The sequence below is a fragment of the Oncorhynchus mykiss genome, chromosome 9 (assembly GCF_057628025.1).
Source record: "Oncorhynchus mykiss isolate SJ-2025 chromosome 9, ASM5762802v1, whole genome shotgun sequence".
Taxonomy (NCBI): domain Eukaryota; kingdom Metazoa; phylum Chordata; class Actinopteri; order Salmoniformes; family Salmonidae; genus Oncorhynchus; species Oncorhynchus mykiss.
This window is the reverse complement of record NC_143030.1, coordinates 23358851-23383685: the sequence shown is the minus strand read 5'-3', so window position 1 is coordinate 23383685 and position 24835 is coordinate 23358851. Positions and strand designations below refer to the sequence as shown.

The following is a 24835-nucleotide window of genomic DNA, read 5'->3' as shown; positions in this document are numbered from 1 at the left end:
AGTGTGCACAGTGCGCAATCGCCACATTCACAAAGGGAAGTACGTTTCCAATTTCAACTGAATACTATATGCTGCTTTTGAGATATATACTCTTTCTAAAATAATCAAACGTCATGTTAAACAATAACATTTTTCATCAACACGCGCTGCTCTGATACAGGGCAGGCATATTACTCTGAGAAGTATATAGCCTCATTTATGCAACCACATACAGTAAATAATTTACTTGATTAATAAACGTCAAAATATACTAATATAATATATAATATAATCACTTTGTGATCTAATTTCGAATTAGGACCACCAGGGGTCACATTTATAAATGTCACGCATGCACAAAATATGCCCCAAAACATGGGTGCGCCAGTTTTCATTCAAAAGTTGGTATTTATGAAAAACTTTACTTGAGAATGTGCTTATCCTCCCGTAAACTTTAGACCGTCCACGCCTACTGCTCCTCCCCCTCGGGAATCACTTGATTCGTTTTCCAGGATCCTCCTGTACTGGACAGACGCCTGGCAATGCTTCTCTCTCCCTCTCCCCCTCTCGCTCTCCCTCCCTCTTCCCTCCCTCTCAATCGCTCTCCCCCTCTCACTCTCTCTTTCTCCCACTCCCACTTGTTAAACTTGAAGCTACTTCCCTTCACACAAAGACACACACACACACACACACACACACACACACACACACACACACACACACACACACACACACACACACACACACACACACACACACACACACACACACACACAAATTAGATATCCAAACCTATTCACACCAAATTAAATATGCATATCTATTCACACACAAATTAGATATCCATACCTATTCACACACAAATTAGATATCCATACCTATACACACACAAATTGATATCCATACCTATTCACACACAAATTAGATATCCATACCTATTCACATCACAATTACATATCCATACCTATTCACACACAAATTAGATATCCATACCTATTCACACACAAATTAGATATCCATACCTATTCACACACAAATTAGATATCCATACCTATTCACACACAAATTAGATATCCATACCTATACACACACAAATTAGATATAGGTATGGATATCTAACTTGTGTGTGAAAATATATGGATATATAAGTGTATATATCCATATCTATTCACACACAAGTTAAATATCCATACCTATGCATGCACAAATTAGATATCCATACCTATTCACACCACACTTATATATCCATACATATTCAAACACAAATTAGAAATCCATACATAATCACACCACAAATTATATAGCCATATCTACTCACATACAAATTAGATATCCATACCTATTCACACCAAAATTAGATATCCATACCTATTCACACCACAATTATATATCCATACCTATCCACACACTAAGTAGATATACATACCTATACATACCACACCTATATATCCATACCTATTCACACCACAAAATACATAGCCATACCTATTCACATACAACATAGAAATCCATACCTATTCACACCTCAATTACGTATCCATACCTATTCACATACAAATTAGATATCCATACCTATTCACACCTCAATTACATATCCATACCTATACACACCACAATTAGATATCCATACCTATTCACACCACAATTATATACCCATACCTATTCACACACTAAGTAGATATACATACCTATACATACCACACCTATATATCCATACCTATTCACACACAAATTAGATATCCATACCTATTCACATCACAATTACATATCCATACCTATTCACATACAAATTAGATATCCATACCTATTCACACCACAATTACATATCCATACCTATACACACCACCATTAGATATCCATACCTATTCACACCACAAATTACATATTCATACCTATTCAGACACAAATTAGATATCCATACCTATACACACCACCATTAGATATCCATACCTATTCACACCACACTTATATATCCATACATATTCACACACAGATTATAAATCCATACCTATTCACAAGGAAGTCTCTAATCAGGGAAAGCCACTACATAGAGAGAACAAGGAGCAGAAGTATAACCAGCTGGACGGATTCCGTAGTAATTAGCATTTTGCCTGTACATTTCATAATAATAGTTTTTTGTTGTTGTTATCTGACAGGCTTATATGTTGTTTTGGACTGTTGTTTAAGACATTCGCTATGATTAAACTCAGCTGTTATTGTTGTTAACAATTATTTCTGATGTAGCAGTCGAGCCAGCTAACCATCATAATGGGTTTGTTTAGCTAGCCAACTTAGCTAGCTAGTGTCGTCATCCAGATAAGCATCTGAATTCCAACTATTTTGAGTGTAATTCAGTTAATTGGGGACAATTGTATGAACATATATTCAGCATTATATGAGCATTATAGCATGATTGTAATCCAAAATAAATGTGGAATGGCATGTCCATTTAGACTTCGGCTGGGCTTGCTAATTGCTATCGTTAGCCTGTGGATGTTGGGAGTTGCAATGCAGTCTAGGAGTTGTAGTATAACCGGTTACGCACACTCTCTCTCTCTCTCTCTCTCTCTCTCTCTCTCTCTCTCTCTCTCTCTCTCTCTCTCTCTCTCTCTCTCTCTCTCTCTCTCTCTCAATTCAATTTCAATTTAAGGGACTTGATTGGCATGGGAAACATGTTTACATTGCCAAAGCAAGTGAAATAGATAATAAACAAAAGTGAAATGAACAATACAAATGAACAGTAAATATTACACTCACAAAAGTTCCAAAGGAATAGAGATATTTCAAATGGCATATTATGTATATATGCAGTGTTGTAACGATGTGCAAATAGTACAAAAGGGAAATAAACAAACAAAAATATGGGTTGTATTTACAATGGTGTTTGTTCTTCACTGGTTGCCCTTTTCTTGTGGCAACAGGTCACAAGTCTTGCTGCTGTGATATTTACACTGTGGTATTTAACCCAATAGATATGGGAGTTTATCAAAATTGGATTTGTTTTCGAATTCTTTGTGGGCCTGTGTAATCTGAGGGAAGTATGTATCTATAATAAGGTCATACAATTGGCAGGAGGTTAGGAAGTGCAGCTCAGTTTCCACCTCATTTTGTGGGCTGTGTGCACATAGCCTGTCTTCTCTTGAGAGATGGGTCTGCCTACTGCGGCCTTTCTCAATAGCAAGGCTATTGGTTGGGTCTAATTGTGTTGCTGTAGTGAGGCTCTGTGGGGTCTGTTTGTGTTTTTGAATAGAGTCCCAGGACCAGCTTGCTTAGGGGCTTCTCTAGGTTCATCTCTCTGCAGGTGATGGCTTTGTTATGGAAGGTTTGGGAATCACTTCCTTTTAAGTAGTTGTAGAATTTTACGTCTCTTTTCTGGATTTTGATAATTAGCGGATATCGGCCTAATTCTGCTCCGCATGCATTATTTGGTATTTTATGTTGTACACTGAGAAGATTTTTGTTAAATTTTGCATGTAGTGTCTCAATTTGGTGTTTGTCCCATTTTGTGAATTCTTGGTTGGTGAGCAGACCCCAGATCTCACAACCATGAAAGCCAATGGGTTCTATAACTGATCCAAGTACTTTTAGCTGGATCCTAATTGGTATGTAGAATTTTATGTTCCTTTTGATGGCATAGAAGGTCCTTCTTGTCTGTCGTTCTGCCCCTTGTCTGTCGTTAACCCAATGTTCCTAGGCCGTCATTGTAAATAATTTGTTCTTAACTGACTTGTGTAGTCAAATAAAGGTTAAATAAAATAAAAAATAAAATAAAAATTCTTGCCTTGTCTCTCAGCTCATTCACAGCTTTGTGGAAGTTACCTGTGGCGCTGATGTTGAGGCCGAAGTATGTATCGTTTTTTGTGTGCTCAAGGGCAACGGTGTCTAGATGGAATTTGTATTTGTGGTCCTGGCAACTGGACCTTTTTTGGAACACCATTATTTTTGTCTTACTGAGATTTACTGTCAGGGCCCAGGTCTGACAGAATCTGTGCAGAAGATCTCTCTCTCTCTCTCTCTCTCTCTGTCCCGCTCTCTGGCTGTTTGTCTCTCTGGATGCCTGTCTCTCTCTCTCTCTCTCTCTCTGTCTTTTCCTGGAACTCTCTCTCCGGAACTCTGTCTCTCTCCGTCTCTCTCTATGGCTCTCTATTCAATTAAATTGTCTTTATTAGCATGACGTAACAATGTACATATTGCCAGAGCTTACTTTGGAGATTAAGTGATACATTTACAATATGAACATAATTAAAATAATAACAATCAAGATTGTCTACGGGACAATCAGTAACAACAATAATCAATGGTAAAAATAACCATACAATGGACAATAACAATGGCATAGAGGACACAGGTTGGTTGGTCTGTCAGACACTGTCCCTCATTTTATGGCAGGCAGCAATGTAGTGCGCTGCCAACCCACAGCTCTCTGCGTCCTCCCCCAACAGGATGGGTAGCCTATTCTCATTAGAAAGGCATGAATAACTGTTTCAAATTTGGGGAAATGGTACTCTCTAATTGTTTTATATATATTTTTTTACATTTTGTCAGGAAATGCAGGTCTGTCTCAGATTCTACTGTTGTGCAATGGTTGCACAGCCTTTCCTCTACAGGAAGCCAGGTTTTCCTGTGTCTACCCTTCTCAATGACAAGGCTGTGCTCACTAAGCCTGTACTTTGTCAATATTTTTCTAAAGGTTTTGATCAGTAACCATGGTCAAATAGTTAGCCACGGTGTACTGTTGATTTAGGGCCAGATAGCACTGCATTTTGTTTTGTGCTTGTGCTTTTTTCCCCAATAGGTAATGTAGTCTTGTTTTGACTGTGTTGTAATTTGGTTTATTCTGATTGATTGGAGGTTCTGGTCCTGAGGCTTCAGTGTGTTAGTAGAACAGGTTTGTGAATTCAGCCCCAGGACCAGCTGGATGAGGGTACTCTTTTCTTTGCTCAGCTCTTGGCATTGCAAGGCTTGGTAATGATTTGAGAGGGGCTCACTGTATTTTAGATGTTTCCAAAACTGAATTGCTATTTTTTTTTTGTTATTATTAGTGGATATTGGCTTAATTCGGCCCAGCATGGATTGTTTGTAGTTTTCCTCTGGACATGTATAAGAATCTTACAGAACTCTGCATGCTGGGTTTCAATGGGGTGTTTGTCCCATGGGGTGAAATCTTGTTTTGCAAGTGGACTCCATACCTCATTGCCAGGAAATGCAATTGGTTCAATGACACATTCAATTAGTTTTAGCCAGATGTTAATAGGCATGTCAATTTGAATTCTTTTTTTTAACGGCGTAGAATGCCCTGCGTGCTTTCTATCTCAGTTCTTTCACTTCCTCATATACTGTAGGTGTCCAGTTGAGCTTGTTTTTAAACGTAAGTAATTGTAGTGTGTGTACTCTATATACTTTACTCTATATATTACTCTATATATTTTGTACCACCTGAGAACTTTGGCTTAACTCCCTGAGATCTAGATCTTCTCTAGAAAATCCTAATTTTTCAAATTTTTGGGGTATACTGCCAGGGTCCAGGTCTGGCAGTACTGCTCTAACATGTCCAGGCTCTGCTGTAGGCCATGTGCTGTGGGTGACAGCAGGTACAGGTCATCTGTGAAGAGCAGGCATTAAACCTCTGAACTGTGGAGAATAACACCAGGAGCTGAGGACTTTTCTAGAATAGTGCCCAATTTTTTGATATAAATACACCCCTTCAAATTAGTGGATTCGGCTATTTCAGCCACACCCGTTGCTGACCTGTGTATAAAATCCAGCACACAGGCATGCAATCTCCATACACAAACATTAGCTGTAGAATGGCCTTACTGAAAAGCTCAGTGACTTTCATCGTGGCACCGTCGTAGGATGTCGTAACAAGTCAGTTCGTCAAATTTCTGCCTTGCTAGAGCTGCCCCGGTCAACTGTAAGTGCTGTTATTGTGAAGTGGAAACGTCTAGGAGCAACAACAGCTCCGCCACATAAGCTCATAGAACGGGACTGCCGAGTGCTGAAGCATGTAGCGTGTAGTCCTTGGTTGCAACAATCACTACCGAGTTCCAAACTGCCTCTGGAAGCAACGTCAGCACAATAACTGTGTCGTGGAAATGCAGTACTGAGAGAGACTTGGTCATTTTTTCAAACAATCATCTTTATTTAATATCAATTAATTATTGCAATAATGAAACCGTCAGCCCAACAGTCTTGACTGACTGTTAGGCTGAGAGTCTTCCCTTTACAAACAATGCACAGTTTATATAGCTAATACCCAGAATGCTTGGTTCCACCCCTCCCATATAGATTGGGTGGGGGGGGGGCCTCTAGTGTTATTATTAATCCCACCATTGTCATAGTTTCCCAGATGCCAGGATAATTAGGAATACCGAGGCCTTTGTTCTGCTCCTCCAGACCGTCTCTATCCCGTCTCTATCCCGTCTATGGAATGCAGGCTCAATCAGACCTTGAGACATACGTCTCACGTGCACCACTAATCATAGAATGGAATGTGGCTGTTGGGTTTTTATCACTAAGATATCCATCTCAAGTGACCTCTAGTAAAACCATGTGTCCACGACGCCCAGACTAGCTGCAGGGTGCTAGAGTGGACACCATAAAACTCAGCATTAGCAGGACAGACATATCTGACTGTTGGTTAAGTAAGTAATTGCTACATATCCAACAAATAAGGTGAATACATAATGTTCCACCTCACAACTGTTTACCGGGAGCTTCATGAAATGGGTTTCCGTGGCCGAGCAGCGCACACAAGCCTAAGATCACCATGCGCAATGCCAAGTGTCGGCTCGAGTGGTGTGAAGCTCCCCACCATCGGACTCTGGAGCAGTGGAAACACGTTCTCTAGAGTGATGAATTACACTTCACCATCTGGCAGTCCGATGAACGTATCTAGGATTGGCAGATGCCAGGAGATCGCTACCTGCCCCAATCCATAGTGCCAACTGTAAAGTTTGGTGAAGGAGGAAAAGTTGTCTTGGCTTTTTCCATGGTTTTGGCTTAGACAATGATCAATTGACAGATAAAGGTAACCTAATTCAACAAATTACACTACTTTGCAATCATTTATTATTTGAAAAATCAACAGAAATGCAATTCCATAGTGTGGAAAAAATAAGTACATCGCTAGCTTCAATAGCTGGTGTTGCCCCCTTTGGCTGAAATAACTTAATGTAGCCATTTCTTATAACTGTCTATCAGTCTCTTAGATCGGCTGGGAGGAAGTTTTGCCCACTCTTCTTTACAGTACTGCTTTGCCTGTGGTCGAGGGTTTCTTTCATGCACGGCCCTCTCCATTTCATATTTTTGAGATTTCTCTTGTAGCTTTGCTTGTGTGTTTTGGATCATGATCCCCATCGAACACCTTTGGGATGAATTGGAATGCCGACTGCGAGCCAGGCCTAATCGCCCAACATCAGTGCCCAACCTCACTAATTGCTCCTTTGGCTGAATAGAAGCAGATCCCTGCTGCAATTTTCCAACTTCTAGTGGAAAGCCTTCCCAGAAGATTGGAGGCTGTTATAGCAGCAAAGGGGGAACCAACTCCATATTAATGTCAATTATTTTGGAATGAGATGTTCGACAAGCAGGTGTCCACATACCTTTAATCATGTAGTGTATCTCTGTTTCTCTCTGTCTCTTTGTCTGTCTTTGTCTGCCTCTCTGGCTGTATATCTCTCTGGCTGTCTCTGGCAGTCTCTCTTGATGTCTGTCTCTCTGTCTGTCTCTCTGGCTGTCTCTGTCTCTCTGTCTGTCTGTCTGTCTGGCTGTCTTTGTCTGGCTGTCTGTCTCTCTGGTTGTCTGTCTGTCTCTCTGTCTGTCTGTCTCTCTGACTGTCTGTCTGTCTCTCTGTCTGTCTGTCTGTCTCTGTCTATCTCTCTGGCTATCTCTGTCTGTCTCTCTTGCTGTCTGTCTGTCTCTGTGTCCGCATACTTTTTATCATGTAGTGTATATCTGTTTCTCTCTGTCTCTCTGTCTCTCTGTCTGTCTCTGGCTGTCTTTCTGACTGTTTCGATCTGTCTCTCTGGCTGGCTGTCTTTCTCTGTTTGTCTCTCTCTCTCTGTCTGTCTCTATGGCTATCCCTGTCTGTCTCTCTCACTGTCTGTCTGTCTCTCTGACTGTCTGGCTATCTGTCTTTGTCTGTCTCTCAGGCTGTCTGTCTGTCTCTGTCTGTCTCTGGCTGTCTCTCTGGCTATCCCTGTCTCTCTCTCACTGTCTGTCTGTCTGTCTCTCTGGCTGTTTGTCTCTGTCTGTCTCTCTGTGTCTGTCTCTCTGACTGTCTCTGTCTGTCTGTCTGGCTGTCTCTGTCTCTCTGTATGTCTGTCTCTCTGGCTGTGTCTGTGTCTCTCCATCTCTCTTTGCTCTATTTGTGTCTGTTTCTCTTTGTCTGCCCCTCTCCGTCCGTCCGTCCGTCTGTCTGTCTCTTTTGAGAACTGAAAGTAAATCAACCATTGTCCTCCTTGGCCTTGGGTCCTAAGTGATTCTTCTTAGTAATTGCTCCAAACTTTTCCTTTTCTTTATTCTTTCTATGGTTGATATCGCCAGCTGCAATGATGACATGACAGTCTTAGAAGGACCCATGTTTAGGGAGGTAATTTGCAGACTCCAAATTGTAAGCATTGTTCATCTTTTGTGTCATATACAGTCATGTAAAAAGGTAAGTACACCCCCTGGAAAGTTGTCTTTTTTTGTACATATTTGGACACATGGATATGTAATCTTCACTTCAACACTATTGACAGTTTTGCCCACTCTTCTTCACAGTACTGCTTCGACTGTGGCATGGTCGAGGGTTTCTTTCATGCACGGCCCTCTCCATTTAATATTTTTGAGATTTCTCTTGTAGCTTTGCGTGTGTGTTTTGGATCATTGTCCTGTTGCAAGATCCATGTTCGGGTTTAGCTTCATCTTCTTGACAGATGGCCTCACATTCTCCTCAAGAATTCTCTGGTACGATATTGAATTCAGGGTTGACTCAATGATGGCAAGATGGCCCTGAGGTAGCAAGCAGCCATAAACCATAATACCACCGGCTCTATGCTTTACGGTTGGTATGAGGTTCTTCTGTTCAAAGACAGTGCTTTGTTTTCGCCAAATATGGCGTCTGGCATTGCGGCCAAACAGCTCCACCTTCTTGACCTCCCATGTAGGCCAAGTCTCTTTCTGACAGTTGACTCATTCCTTTCGACATTGATTGTGGCAAGAGAGACCTGTAGATCACTGGATGTTACCCTAGGGTTCTTAAAGACTTCTATGAGCATCTTTCGGTCAGGTCTTGGACTGAATTTGGCGGGACAACCTGTCCTAGGAAGATTGCCATTGGTCTGGAATTTTCTCCATTTGTAGATAATCCGTAGCAGATTCATGGACATCAATACTGTTTCTCCTGGGGGCCTCGGGTAGGTCTTTTGATCTTGGCATGATGTGTTACCACACACCCATATGGTCAAGACTAAACCAGACCACGTTTATGATATTTATGGAAGGCTGGACCCTCCCAAGTTACTCGCTAATGACTGTCTAATAATTTGCACCTGTTTTGGTGCACCTGATTCTAAGTTGAGACATTTTATGTGATGGTAAATGTAGGGGTGTACTAGCTTTTTCCTCATAAGAAAATTGCATTGTTGTTTATTTTATTTGCATTAACATTTTCAAAGTACATTTTTTTGTGTGTGATTTGTTCAATTGGGTTACCGTTATCAATTAATGTGGTTGGAATTTAGCTCAAATATCCATGTGTCCAAATATGTAAAAAAAAAAAAAAAGGGGGAAGGGGTGTACTTATTTATTTTCATGCCTGTAGTTCTATGGAAATTCTGATCAGTTCACAAATAGTATGTGTAATGGAGAACTAAAGGACTGTTTTACTCTTAGGTTTCTGCTTTGGTTTGGTTTGGGTTCACCTCTGGGCGTCGGTCAGAACGCAAGGAGGGCAAGACACGGTGAACGGTTGGCTTGTAGTTTCCTGAAGGAACAGAAGACCGTAAATAAACAGCATGATATGTACAGGGCTATAGATGGATCACTAGGAAGGCTACTGCTTGTACCACTGATCCATAACTGTGGACGTGGAAAGGTGATAGTGCTTGTGTGTGGTTGTCCTATAGGAGAAGGCAGAATGCAGAGTGCCATTAATATCAGGAATAATATACAGCAATTATACAATGACATTGCATGACACCACTTACAATTTAAACCACAGTTCAAAGGCATCACTTTACAACACAGTTTACGACAGATATACAGGCCCTATTCTAAAGTACCACTAGGTGGCAGTAGTAACACATTAATGACTAGGGCATAACTTCATAACTGAACGGTGGAATCGCAAACATCGGAAAAGGGTTGGGCATAATTCTGACTAACATGCACTGGTGCATGTCATAAAAGGCTTATACACTAAAAAGGCACGCTTAGGTGCTATAATAAGCTAAATAGTATACATAGGCACACACAAACATTATACACTGGGTGTATATTAACTCCTTTAAATAACGAAATGACTGCTGTGACCGCAACCTGTCGTCCACTAATAAAGGATGGGTCGCAGATGTTTTTTTTTTTTTTAATCACACTGTGGCAAGAAAGGAGGTCCATGAAGAGAACATGGACAGCAACTCGAAGCCCGAGTTCCCGTGGAGTAAAGGTGAGGATGGCTCACGTAGGGAGCTCTACACTCACAATTCCACTTAGTTCAGGAACTGAATGGGCAATCTTTATATTTTATTTTTGGTTTCATATTTTTTTACACCCTTTTTCTCCCCAATTTCGTGATATCCATGGATGGGCAGTCTTATGAAGAAATCTGGAATGTAGTGAACATTATGCCATTTCCAGTCCGTGTATTCGTGCTGTGGGATTCCAGTTCCGTGTTTTACAATAGCCAGACGGCGGGAGGGATATGCCATGTGAACTACAGTATGTAATACCGCCATTTACTTCTGATTAAAGTTAAACTAAAGTATACGAACGCCCCGAACTCAGTTCTTATAAACATAAGCAATCTAAATAACTGGATTTTACAAAATCAAATGTCTTAGTCAACTGAATTGAGATGAAATGAATCGTGGAGAAGGTGTAAACTTTTAAGTTCCTCGGCGTACACATCACGGACAAACTGAATTGGTCCACCCACACAGACAGCGTGGTGAAGAAGGTGCAACAGCGCCTCTTCAACCTCAGGAGGCTGAAGAAATTTGGCTTGTCACCAAAAACACTCACAAACTTTACAGATGCACAATCGAGAGCATCCTGTCACAGCCTGGTACGGCAACTGCTCCGCCTACAACTGTAAGGCTCTCCAGAGGGTAGTGAGGTCTGCACAACGCATCACCGGGGGCAAACTATCTACCCTCCAGGACACCTATACCACCAGATGTCACAGGAAGGCCAAAAAGATCATCAAGGACAACAACCACCCGAGCCACTGCCTGTTCACCCCGCTATCATCCAGAAGGCGAGGTCAGTACAGGTGCATCAAAGCTGGGACCGAGAGACTGGTAAACAGCTTCTATCTCAAGGCCATCAGACTGTTAAACAGCCACCACTAACATTGAGTGGCTGCTGCCAACATACTGACTCAACTCCAGCCACTTTAATAATGGAACAAATTGGATGTAATAAATGTATCACTAGTCACTTTAAACAATTCCACTTTATATAATGTTTACATACCCTACATTACTCATCTCATATGTATATACTGTACTCTATACCATCTACTGCATCTTGCCTATGCCGTTCGGCCATCGCTCGTCCATATATTTATATGTACATATTCTTATTCATTATTTTACACTTGTGTGTATACGGTAGTTGTTGTGAAATTGTTAGATTACTTGTTAGATATTACTGCACTGTCGGAACGAGAAGCACAAGCATTTCGCTACACTCGCATTAACATCTGCTAACAATGTGTATGTGACCAATAAAATTTGATTTGATTTTCTCGGGGATGCAATCTGGTTTCCGCTCAGGTTATGGATGTGTCACTGTAACCTAAAGGTCCTCAATGATGTCACCATTGCCCTTGATTCTAAGCAATATTGTGCTGGTATTTCTATTGACTTGGCCAAAGCTTTTGATACGGTAGACCATTCCATTCTTGCGGCTAAGGAGTATTGGTGTCTCTGAGGGGTCTTTGGGCTGGTTTGCTAACTACCTCTCTCAAAGAGTGCAGTGTATATATATATATATAGTCAGAAAATCTGCTGTCTCCTCCACTGCCTGTCACCAAAGGAGAACCCCAAGCCTCGATCCCGACCCCACGCTTTTCTCGATTTACATCAACAACATAGCTCAGGCAGTAGGAAGCTCTCTCAACAAGTGATATGCCGATGATAGTCTTATACTCAGCTGGCCCCTCCCCGGATTTTGTGTTAAATGCTCTATAACAAAGCCTTCTTAGTGTCCAACAAGCTTTCTCTACCCTTAACCTTGTTCTGAACACCTCCAAAACAAAGGTCATGTGGTTTGGTAAGAAGAATGCCCCTCCTCCCACAGGTGTTATTACTACCTCTGAGGGTTTAGAGCTTGAGGTAGTCATCTCATACAAGTACTTGGGAGTATGACTAGACGATACACTGTCCTTCTCTCTGCACATATCAAAGCTGCAGGCTAAAGTTAAATCTAGACTTGGTTTCCTCTATCGTAATCGTTCCTCTTTCACCCCAGCTGCCAAACTAACCCTGATTCAGATGACCATCCTACCCATGTTAGATTACGGAGACATCATTTATAGATCGGCAGGTAAGGGTGCTCTGGAGGGACTAGATGTTCTTTACCATTCGACCATCAGATTTGCCACCAATGCTCCTTATAGGACACATCACTGCACTCTATACTCCTCTGTAAACTGGTCATCTCTGTATACCCGTCGCAAGACCCACTGGTTGATGCTTATTTATAAAACCCTCGTAGGCCTCACTCCCCCCTATCTGAGATACCTACTGCAGCCCTCATCCTCCACATACAACACCTGTTCAGCCAGTCACATTTTGTTGAATGTCCCCAAAGCACACACATCCCTGGGTCGCTCCTCTTTTCAGTTCGCTGCAGCTGGAGACTGGAACGAGCTGCAACAAACACTCAAACTGGACAGTTTTATCTCATTCTCTTCATTCAAAGTCTCAATCATCGACACTCTACTGACAGTTGTGGCTGCTTTGTGTGATATAATGTTGTCTCTACCTTCTTGCCCTTTGTGCTGTTGTAAGTTCCCAATAATGTTTGTACCATGTGTTGTGCTGCTACCATGTTGTATTGCCACCATGTTGTTGTTATGTTGTGTTGCTACCATGCTGTGTTGTCATGTGTTGCTGCCTTACTATGTTGTTGTCTTAGGTCTCTCTTTATGTAGTGTTGTGTTGTCTCTCTTGTTGTGATGTGTGTTTTGTCCTATATTTATATTGTATTAATTTATTTTTAATCCCAGCCCCTGTCCCCGCAGGAAGACTTCTTGCCTTTTGGTAGGCCGTCATTGTAAATAAGAATTGGTTCTTAGCTGACTTGCCTAGTTAAATAAAGGTTAAATTAAAAAAAATATGGCCACGGTATGTCTCCATGGCTTTGATGCAGACTGAAATATGGTAGTTTACTGATATCTAATGGTGATGATACGCAACTGCAGGTACTTTGGGTCAACATTCTGCAGGATTCAGTGCTGTTACATTTTTTCCGTGGTGCGTGCAGTTAATTTAAGTCAACAAAATGGTAGTAACTGAAACTTTGGTTATGATGTTACTACAAATGGTATTATAGGATATATTATCATATGCATAATTTACTCTCTACAGAGCCAGGACCCTCTTCAAGTGATACAGTTTTTTCAGAGAGGAGTGTGGAAGAGGTGAAAGACAGTACCAATGCAGATTATGTGGATGGAGCAAATGAGAGAAGGTGCACAGGAAGAGACAGACAAAGTGAGGATATTGAAAAACAAGCTGATCAGTGACTTTGCTAACAAGAAGGCTCAGCGCTGGGCTCTTGGTGAGTAAGGCTGAGCAAGGGCCAGTGATAACTGACTGTTAAATGGCATGGCTATGGATATTGGATCACTACACACATGATGCCCACAGGCTGAAAACAGACTGAGAACAAGATATATCTCAAAGTAATGGCTGGATTGCCATACATTTTCTTGTGCCTAATCAAGACCCCTAGTGGAAGAAACCTATTGATTTGGTGACCTCTTGACCTTTCGTCTAGCGCCACCACCAGGCCTTTTCATTTCCATTTCCACTTCTACAGCTGCTTATTTTCTAGTTGGTATGCATACCTAGTTCAAAAATCTGCTGCTGATTTTATTATTTTGATTGTTAGATCATTATATAGATAATAATGTTCATTTATTTTAATTGGTGAGGTTAATGTATATTTAAGTTATACTTATTTTAAGTTATGCATTAATGTTAAGAGAATTTTCCATTCAAGAATTGTACCATTAAAATTACATTGAGTGTAAAAGATGGCCTTTAGCACATTTCTTATAGAGGGTATCAGTCTTGCATCAATAGTGAATTCCACTGTATGCAGAATGCTGCATGCATGTCTGCACAGTGTTATATATTTCACTGCTCACTGTCAGTAAATATCATGCAGTAAATATTGGACTACAAGAGAGTTGCAAGCCTGCAAAGGTATAGTTATTTAAAGCTTTGAATGGGTCGATTGGGTTCTGGAGGTGTGTGGTTACAGCAATTGCGCAGGGTTGGTGTGGCCTGTGGTGGTGGGGCCCAATGTGATATCTTTTCATGGGGCCCAAAATCCCTGGCGCGCCCTTGGTTGGGTCATTGTCCTGTTGACAATGACCCAACGCACCTTGAAAAGTTCTTGAAATGACCCAGATTGACTGACCTTCATGTCTTAAAGTAATGATGGACTGTCATTTCTCTTTGCTTATTTGAACTGTTCTTGTCATATAGACTTGGTCTTTTGCCAAATATGGCTATCTTCTGTATACCACCCCTACCTTGTCACAACACAACTGATTGGCTCAAATGCATTAAGAAGGAAATAAATTCCACAAATTAACTTTTAACAAAGCACACCTGTTAATTGAAATGCATTCCAGGTGAACACCTCATGAAGCTGGTTGAGAGAATGCCAAGAGTGTGCAAAGTTGTCATCAAGGCAAAGGGTGGCTACTTTTAAGAATCTCAAATATAAAATATATTTTGATTTGTTTCACACTTTTTTGGTTACTACATGATTCAATATGTGTTATTTCTTAGTGTTGATGTCTTCACTATTATTCTACAATGTAGAAAAAAGTAAAAATAAAGCAAAACCCTCGAACGAGTAGGTTCAAACTTTTGACTGGTACTGTACGCCAAGTAGCTATATTTCTATATTGATTTGTCCATCTTTTAGGGAACTTGATCATACGTGTGTAGAAGTGGGGGAGTCTGTATCTGTATATGTTGTTGTTGGAGAGTAATCAAACCGTCTGTCCCCAGGTTTCACTCCTCTAATCCTGGCTGCTACAGAGGATCATGTTGAAGTGGAGTTCCTGCTGGATAAAGGAGGGGGCATCGAAGCCCAGTCTGAGAGAACCAAAAACACAATATGGACAAACAGGTTGGTTCTCTCAGTATCACTGAAGGTCTTACATGTGTTGACTTGTTCTGCTTTTTTACAACTTTGCATAGTTGACCTGGATGGATGCCACACTACTAACAAATGCAAAACTGGAAGCTGTGGCTATGGTCATTGTTGTGTTTATAAACGGTGTGAGGTAAAAAAAAAAAAATGTATTCACCTTATTTGGTGGATATTTAACAATTATTTACTTAACAAACAGTAAGATATATCTGTCCCTGCTAATGCTGAGTTTTATGGTGTCCACTCTAGCTTCCTGCAGCTAGTCGAGGACATGGGTTTTACAAGAGATGGCTTGAAGCTGCCAATTGATTGATGTCTCAGTGATAAAAAAATCAAACATCCACATTCCATTCTATGATTAGTGGTGCACGGGAGACATATGTCTCCGGTCTGATTGAGCCTGCATTCCATAGACAAGCTATGGTGTATGTTTAGCTGGAATAGAACAAAGGCCTGCATGGTCCTTAGACATCCTGGTGTCTGGGAAATTAGGCCGGGGTCGGGGGTTAAGATAATGCCAGGTCCAGATAAAGACAGGATGAGCCCAACGTGGCTTTATGGTGACCCCCAATCCTTTATTTCACTAGGCAAGTCAGTTTAGAACAAATTCTTATTTTCAATGACGGCCTAGGAACAGTGGGTTAACTGCCTGTTCAAGGGCAGAACGACAGATTTTTTACTTTGTCAGCTCGGGGATTTGATCTTGCAACCTTTCAGTTCAACGCTCTAACCACTAGGCTACCTGCCGCCCCTATGGGACGGGTGGAACCAAGCATTCTGGGTATTAGCTATATTAACTGTGCATTGTCTGTAAAGGGAAGACTCTCAGTCCAGCAGTCTAGACTGTTGGGCTGACGGTATCATTATCGGCTGGGCTGGTAAAATATATTTTTTTTGCAATAATGAATTGATATTAAATAAAGAGGATTGTTTGAAGAAATGACCAAGTCTCTCTCAGTACTGAATGTCCACAACACAGGAAAATAAATGCACTGCTGTGAAGGATTCTGGCTGACCCAAATACGTTAAATGACACAATTACATCAGACTGTCTGTTTGACAGGAAAACCAGAACACTGTCCTTCACAAGATGAATAAAATGATTGTTTTGATTACAACTGATTTATCATAAACTAATAATTACTACATGTTGACTACACATTTTGTTACTCTTTCCTGATATGATTTTATAGGTTATATCCTTGTCGGGCACAAACACTTGTAGCTGAATGCATTACTAACAACATCCCAGACGTTCCCATGCGGTTTCATTATGCACATCTCACAAATCATTTACATAAACGCTACATTTTTGGTACTTCTTCCTGTTGACAGTTGCAAGCGGTACAAATGGATTTATACATGTTCTTCCTTTCATTTTGGTCTAGGTGCCAGTTCCCACTTCGTAAATGGTATACTGTGCAGGGGTTTCTCTCTATACTGTATAATATTACTTGCTGATGAAAAGGAAATCATATGATGTTACATGTGTAGATGTAGAGGGATAAAGGTGATGACTTATTCCACCCCAGGCTTAAACAAGAGCTTGGGGAGCACAGATGTCATAGAATCAGGTTTCAATTTACGAACAAGATTAGAACTCTACATTTTAGTACAATGTACTTTGGTTTACAGTGCACACAAATAACTGTGTACGTCCATCGAGGGGTGTGTGTGTGTTTGCAATCCAAACACAGGCCTATTCTGCAGTATTTGCTGGCCTTGGGTTGAGTTGTACTCTCCTAACCTTGTCTTCCTGCCATGACAAGTCCAGGGTCAAGAGGAAGAAGTCCCTGAGCTTGTTTCTTGTTTCACTTGCAAGCCGAGTCCCGCTTGCTCTTGGAGATTGTTGCCACAACCCTCCTCCACTCTCCCTCTCCAGGTTGGTAGTTACCAGAAGGGAGGGACGTATCTAGCGTTTGGCTCATGAGCTTCATCTGTGGAAGACAGGTAGTTGTGGAGGCCACACATGCCCTCACAATGGTCTTAGCCTTTTCAGGGGTACACTCGATTGGACAACCAAGAATCCTAATCTTTGCAGCCATGATGCCGAATGCATTCTCTATGACTCTCCGACAACGAGAGTGGCAGTAGTTCTAGGTACGCCCAGGTTAATTGATATGGACAACTGAATGAAAAGTAACAAAAGAATACATGTCGGATATAAAATGAAGCCGATTTGGTCAGGAACAAAAAACACCATACCATTTACCAGTAACCATATTCCAAAAGCCTTGATATAAAGCCAAAAGATTCCTGAACGTCTAGTCAAATGGCTACCCAGACTATTTGCATGGCCCCCCTTATGACGGAAACGCCACTGCTACGCTCTGTTGTCATCTATGCATAGTCACTTTAATAACTCTTACCTATATGTACATACTACCTCAACTAACGAGGGCCCGCGCACATTGACTCTGTGTTGGTACCCCCCTGTACATAGTATCGCTATTGTTATTTTACTGCTGCTCTTTAATTACTTGTTACTTTTATCTCTTATTCTTATCTGCATTGTTGATTAGGGGCTTGTAAGTAATCATTTCACTGTAAGGTTGTATTCGGCGCATGCGACTAATACAATTGTATTTTATTTGATACAAGATAATACAACAGCCACGTTGTATTCCTTTTCGCGTCTAAATGCTCACCTCCTCTCCCTTTTTCCCTTCGTTTGTGGACTTCAATGCACAATACATCAGCTGTATGTGACCAGGTGAAAAAAAAACTTTCCAAACCATATCATAACTGCTACACACAGCCTACATCATTGTCCCGATATTAGCTAAAGTAATGTCATAGTCAACATAGCTAATATAACTAAAGTGTTAGTAAACCTGCTACAATCATGCAGTAATGTTAGTGTGCAGTCAGTAAGCAGTATAGCACTTACACCGGCGGGCCCCGGGGGCAATGAATTGGGAAAACCAAAAGCTTACCTTGAGTTGGAAGAGTTCCAGTGTTGTGTTGGAGAGTCATAGCCAGCTAGCTAACATAGCATCCCTCTGTTTGACTAGGCTAAACTAGCTACCTGCATTTTCGAGGTTAATTTGTTCAAAACTATTGTCTTTCTCTCTCTAAGTCAACTACTCATCACATTTTATGCACTGCAGTGCAAGCCAGCTGTACCTTATGCTTTCAGTACTAGATTAATTATCTGATCCTTTGATTGGGTGGACGACATGTCAGTTCATGCTGCAGGAGCTCTGATAGGTTGGACGTCCTCCGGAAGTTTTCATAATTACTTTGCAAGTATGGAAGGGGGTGAGAACCACGAACCTACTAGGTTTTGTATTGAAGTCAATGTACCCAGAGGAGGATGGAAGCTAGCTGTCCTCCAGCTACACCATGGTGCTACTCTATAGAGTGTTGTGGAGGCTACTGTACACCTTCATTGAAAAACAGTGTGTTTTAATAAATTATTCGGTGACATTAATATATTTAGTATAGTTTTATCTAAAAAGGATAACTTTTTAAATGTTTTACAATTTGCATTTTTATGACCCAGCCTAAAACCCCAAACAGCAAGCAATGCAGGTGTTGAAGCATGTTGGCCTTTCAATCACGTTGGCTAGAAAGGCCAAAACCTAGGAAGAAACCTAAAGAGGAACCAGGCTATGAGAGGTGGCCAGTCCTCTTCTGGCTGTGCCGGGTGGAGATTATAACAGAACATGGCCAAGATGTTCAAATGTTCATAAATGATCAGCATGGTCAAATAATAGGTCTGGGACAGGTAGCACGTCCGGGGGAACAGGTCAGGATTCCATAGCCGCAGGCAGAGCAGTTGAAACTGGAGCAGCAGCACGGCCAGGTGGACTGCGGACAGCAAGGAGTCATCATGCCAGGTAGTCCTGAGGCATGGTCCTAGGGCTCAGGTCCTCCGAGATTGAGAAAGATTGAGAAAGAGTGAATTAGAGAGAGCATACTTAAATTCACACAGGACACCGGATAAGACAGGAGAAGTATTCCAGATATAGCAAACTGACCCTAGCCCCCCGACACATAAACTACTGCAGCATAAATACTGGAGGCTGAGACAGGAGGGGTCAGGAGACACTGTGGCCCCATCCGATGATACCCCCGGACAGGGCCAAACAGGAAGGATATAACCCCACCCACTTTGCCAAAGCACAGCCCCCACACCACTAGAGGGATATCTTCAACCACCAACTTACCATCCTGAGACAAGGCCGAGTATAGCCCACAAAGATCTCCGCCATGGCACAACCCAAGGGGGAGCGCCAACCCAGACAGGAAGATCACATCTGTGACTCAACCCACTCAAGTGACGCACCCCTCCTAGGGACGGCAATTCACTGTTCTTTGTTTAGGTGTGTCGTCACTTCCTTGTTTGGCCGTAGATGGCTATTACCAGATCATCGCCCTCTACTGTCCCTGGGTAATATTGCCGCTTTTTACTACCACAATAATGTGATATGTACCACATACAAGTTAAAGTATTGGATTCTTCACACACCACACAAATCCCAATCCAATACCTTTTCAATCTTTTTTTTATAATATGAAAGCAAGCTTTTCTTTTAAGACCACCATGCTTGACTGAGTAAGCTATTTTCTTAAACCTTTGTTTTGTAGCAATACATTTAATTTAGAAAATATATTTTTTTGATCAGTAGGTGCTCAACATAACAACAAATCAAATCAAATGTATTTATATAGCCCTTCGTACATCAGCTGATATCTCAAAGTGCTGTACAGAAACCCAGCCTGAAACCCCAAACAGCAAGCAATGCAGGTGTTGAAGCACATTGGCTAGAAAGGCCAAAACCTAGGAAGACACACACACACACATAAGTCAGTCCATTGACAGCCACATCATATTTAGACACACAATTACTTGATTGGACTAAATTCTGCCACTGTGTCTTCTTATTATCTCGGCCTTAGGCCCAAATATCACGGTGGCAAGGCAACCAAGGATGCCATTTGCAGTGCTATTGTACCCTTTAATTTGGCCTCTGCCAAAAGGTCTGGGCATTAATGGCACATGTAATGTGCTTGCATAACTGCAAGGGTTGCTGGTTTAAACGCTGGTCTGCTGGCTGTTGCCCTCTAATAGCTCAAATCAGTTTTGAACTAACTATTAAAGTTTGTTTAGAATTTACCATGGACAGTCAAGAGTAATTGTTTACAGTTGTCAGAAGATGAATATCTCAATTGATTGCGCCAGTCTTACATTGTAAAATATGACTCAATACTGATTGAAAGGGAAGTAAAGGAAAACGTTTTTAGGCCAAGGATTTTTGAAGGTTGTATAACTCAGCCATAGAAACTTGAACATATAACCTGTACACAAGAGCCACGTCTTTCTTGTGCCATTGACAGCTTGTTTCTGGCCTAAAAAGCATTGCAGAGTTATACACCCTATACAAATATAAAATCTGGGTTGGGGGAGTGCATTAGCCCCCTCCCTTCACCTCACCCTGTGCCATTGGAATGGCCATGCACTGCAGAGTTGACAGAATTTGTCCAATATCTAACGCATGGGCTTGTCCAGTATCCAGATCAGAGCTGTAAATACCATCAAGACGGTCAAATGGCACTGTTGATCAGACAATATTTGTATAAAAATGTCAAGAAGACAGGCGAAGGAGCGCACTGGAATCTATTTTAGATGTTCGAGACTGGTTTGTTTTTCTGACGCTAGCAATCATACACTGATTGGCCCAGTGAAGTGCACAACGCACTGTTTACATGTGCATTTGTTTTCTCAGCTACAGTTTGAGTTGTGTCCTGTCGGGACAGTGAAAAATGGCTAGCTCTTACCGTAGCTTGGACTATGTAGTAGATCGTTAGCTCGTGTTACAAAAAGTCCATTGCATGCATTGTAAGGTAGCAGTAATGACAATTTGTCCAAAGTTGGTGTTGGTTTTGAATTTATGTACGTTAGCTAGCTAGGCACCGACGACGTGGATGTCGATTTAAGGCAGCCCCTTGCACCTCTCTGATTCAGAGGGGTTGGGTTAAATGTGGAGACACAATTCAGATGAATGCATTCAGTTGTACAACTGCCTACAGTTGAAGTCGGAAGTTTACAGACACCTTAGCCAAATACATTTAAACTCAGTTTTTCACTATTCCTGACATTTAATCCTAGTAAAAAAATCCCTGTTTTAGGTCAGTTAGGATCACCACTTTTTTTTAAGAATGTGAAATGTCAGAATATTAGTAGAGAGAATGATTTATTTATTTCATCACATTCCCAGTGGGCCAGAAGTTTACATTCACTCAATTCGTATTTGGTAGCATTGCCTTTAAATTGCTTAACTTGGGTCAAATGCATCGAGTAGCCTTCCACAAGCTTCCCACAATAAGTTGGGGGAATTTTGGTCAATTCCTCCTGACAGAGCTGATGCAACGGAGTCAGTTTTGTAGGCGTCCTTGCTCGCACACGCTTTTTCAGTTCTGCCCACAAATGTTCTATAGGATTGAGGTCAGGGCTTTGTGATGGCCACTCCAATACCTTGTCTTGGTTGTCCTTAAGCCATTTTGCCACAACGTTGGAAGGATGCTTGGGGTCAATGTCCATTTGGAAGACCCATTTGCGACCAAGCTTTATCTTCCTGCCTGATGTCTTGAGATGTTGCTTCAATATATCCACATAATTTTCTCCCTCATGATGCCATCTATTTTGTGAAGTGCAACCAGTCCCTCCTGCAGCAAAGCACCCTCACAACCTGATGCTGCCACCCCCGTGCTTCACAGTTGGGATGGGGTTCTTTGGCTTGCAAGCCTCCCCCTTTTTCCTCCAAACATAACAATGGTCATTATGGCCAAGCAGTTCTATTTTTGTTTCATCAGACCAAAAAGTACAATCTTCGTCCCCATGTGCAGTTGCAAACCGTAGTCTGGCTTTTTATGGCGGTTTTGGAACAGTGGCTTCTTCCTTACTGAGCGGCCTTTCAGGTTATGTCAATATAGGACTCGTTTTTACTGTGGATTCAGATACTTTTGTACCTGTTTCCTCCAGCATCGTCACAAGGTCCTTTGCAGTTGTTCTGTGATTGATTTGCACTTTTTTGCACCAAAGTACGTTCATTTCTAGGAGACAGAACGCGTCTTCCTGAGCGGTATGACGGCTGCGTGGTCCCATGGTGTTTATACTTGCATACTATTGTTTGTAAAGATGAACAAGGTACCTTCAGGCATTTGGAAATTGCTCCCAAGGATGAACTAGACTTGTGGAGGTCTACAATTTTTTTCTGAGGCCTTGGCTGATTTCTTTTGATTTTCCCATGATGTCAAGTAAAGGGGCACTGAGTTTGAAGGTAGGCCTTGAAATACATCCACAGGTACACCTCCAATAGACTCAAATGATGTCAATTAGTCAATTATTATCAGAAGCTTCTAAAGCCATGACATCATTTTCTGGTATTTTCCAAGCTGTTTAAAGGCACAGTCAACTTAGTGTATGTAAACTTCTGACCCACTGGAATTGTGATACAGTGAATTCTAAGTGAAATAATCTGTCTGTAAACAATTGTTGAAAAAATTACTTGTGTCATGCACAAAGTAGATGTCCTAACCAACTTCAAAAACTACAGTTTGTTAACAAGAAATTTGTGGAGTGTTTGAAAAACGAGTTTTAATGACTCCAACCTAAGTGTATGTAAACTTCCGACTTCAACTGTGTGTCACACACAGTGCATTCAGACCACATTCTAAAATTGATTGAAATAGTTTTTTTCTTCTTCAATTTGTAAACTTCAACTGTAGGTATCCCCCTTTCCTTTCCCTTTATGTTTTGTGGAAAAATGTAGCACTGGTATTTGGACGTGAGCTAGCTTTTGTGTCGAGGTCAGCTGTTGTTGACTGGCCTTAACTAGCTATTGACTGAGTGGGCCTACACATTGTATACCCTTTAGTTAGTCCACACGTTTTTACATAAATGTTTCTAATTTTCTAATTTCAATAGCTCCTTGGTCACGTGACCTACTGACTTCAAACATGGTTCAGAATGTCAACTCAGTGGGCATTTACATTGCACACCCTTCAGTTTGTCCATTTTCATGGGCTGGGCTGGGCTCGAGCCGTGGCTGGGGGAGCAGTCGCTCCGTCGCCCTCCTCTCGGAACCGTTGGAAGTTCGTTGTGCGGCCCATCTCGCGGTCTCTCGTGCGTGGTAGCGCAAGGGGCTGCGTCCGGGGGTCGTCGGGGTGGTGTCAGTCTGCGGGCCGAAGACGGTTCAGTGGGGGTTGGGTCTGGCGGTTATGTATTATTTCATAGTTTTGATGTCTTCACTCTTTATTCTACAATGTAGAAAATATAGCAAATGAAGAAAAACCCTTGAATGGGTAGGTGTGTTTAAACGTTTGACTCGCGTTTTTTTTTCTTCTACAACCTTTCATATGCCTTTCGACCGTGATATATAGGCCTAAGGCCGAGACAATAGGAAGATAGTAGCCGAATAAATTCAACCACACCTTTGTTTTATCACTAAACTGGAGAGCAATATCTGTCCGGTGAAGTCCACAAAGCATATTGCATGTAACAAACAGTTACACGACGTACAGCGTGGTAAGTAATGTAGAACCACAGAGTTACCACAAGTCTGAAAGAAAACAGGAGCTGCCTCCACTATTCCAGCACCATTTCAACTTCAAAATGTCAACATCATGTAATCACCTCTGCTTAGTCTAATACAGTGACAACTAAAAGATACGGAAAACAATGTAGTCCAATCAACGTAAGCTAAATATGATGTGGCTGTCCATGGTTTCTGATTTCTGTGTGTTTGTGCAAGTAGAAAAACATGTTCACTCACCCTACTAGTAGAGAAACGCCAATGCCATCCTCCTTTCTTTCATGTTGACAAAAAAGTCTATAAGTCTGTCATACAGTGCACACTTTTATTTTTTGTTTTCCAAGGTTACCTGGCTAAAATGCTTGCCCGCTAGCCTAACTTCCTTTCATGGGCATCGTTAGCTAGTTAACATTAGCCTTCTACATCTAGCTACATATTGAACTTCCATCCTATCGGGCCAGGGACACAACAATGTATGAATTAATGGTTGGATCAGAATCACCGTTATAATCGCAGTCACATGACATGCTAGTGCTAGAGATACCCGGTATTCACTCTGAGTTGGGCAATACGGTACTTGAATATTATGCTCCACTAGTCATGGAATAAATCGCCGAAAGAACTCCAGTTAGATGTTTTGGTGCCTGTGAAACAGTTTAAATGCACATTACATGAACTTTTTATTATAAACTGTGATTGCTTTTTGTAAT

General features: G+C 41.4%; 2 long non-coding RNA genes across 2 annotated transcripts; one reads left to right on the top strand and one right to left on the bottom strand.

Annotated features, from left to right (window-relative positions):
* The first annotated feature begins 10330 nt into the window (after nucleotides 1–10330).
* Nucleotides 10331–16528, top strand: LOC149980854 (uncharacterized). Its single transcript, XR_016483163.1, has 2 exons — nucleotides 10331–11445; nucleotides 15441–16528. It is a non-coding gene; the product is annotated as an uncharacterized LOC149980854 (long non-coding RNA).
* Nucleotides 16529–20078: 3550 nt separating this feature from the next.
* Nucleotides 20079–24602, bottom strand: LOC149980853 (uncharacterized). The gene is made up of 2 exons (XR_016483164.1): nucleotides 24366–24602; nucleotides 20079–23768 (listed from the first exon to the last, which is right to left on the bottom strand). It is a non-coding gene; the product is annotated as an uncharacterized LOC149980853 (long non-coding RNA).
* Between the last annotated feature and the right edge of the window lie 233 nt (nucleotides 24603–24835).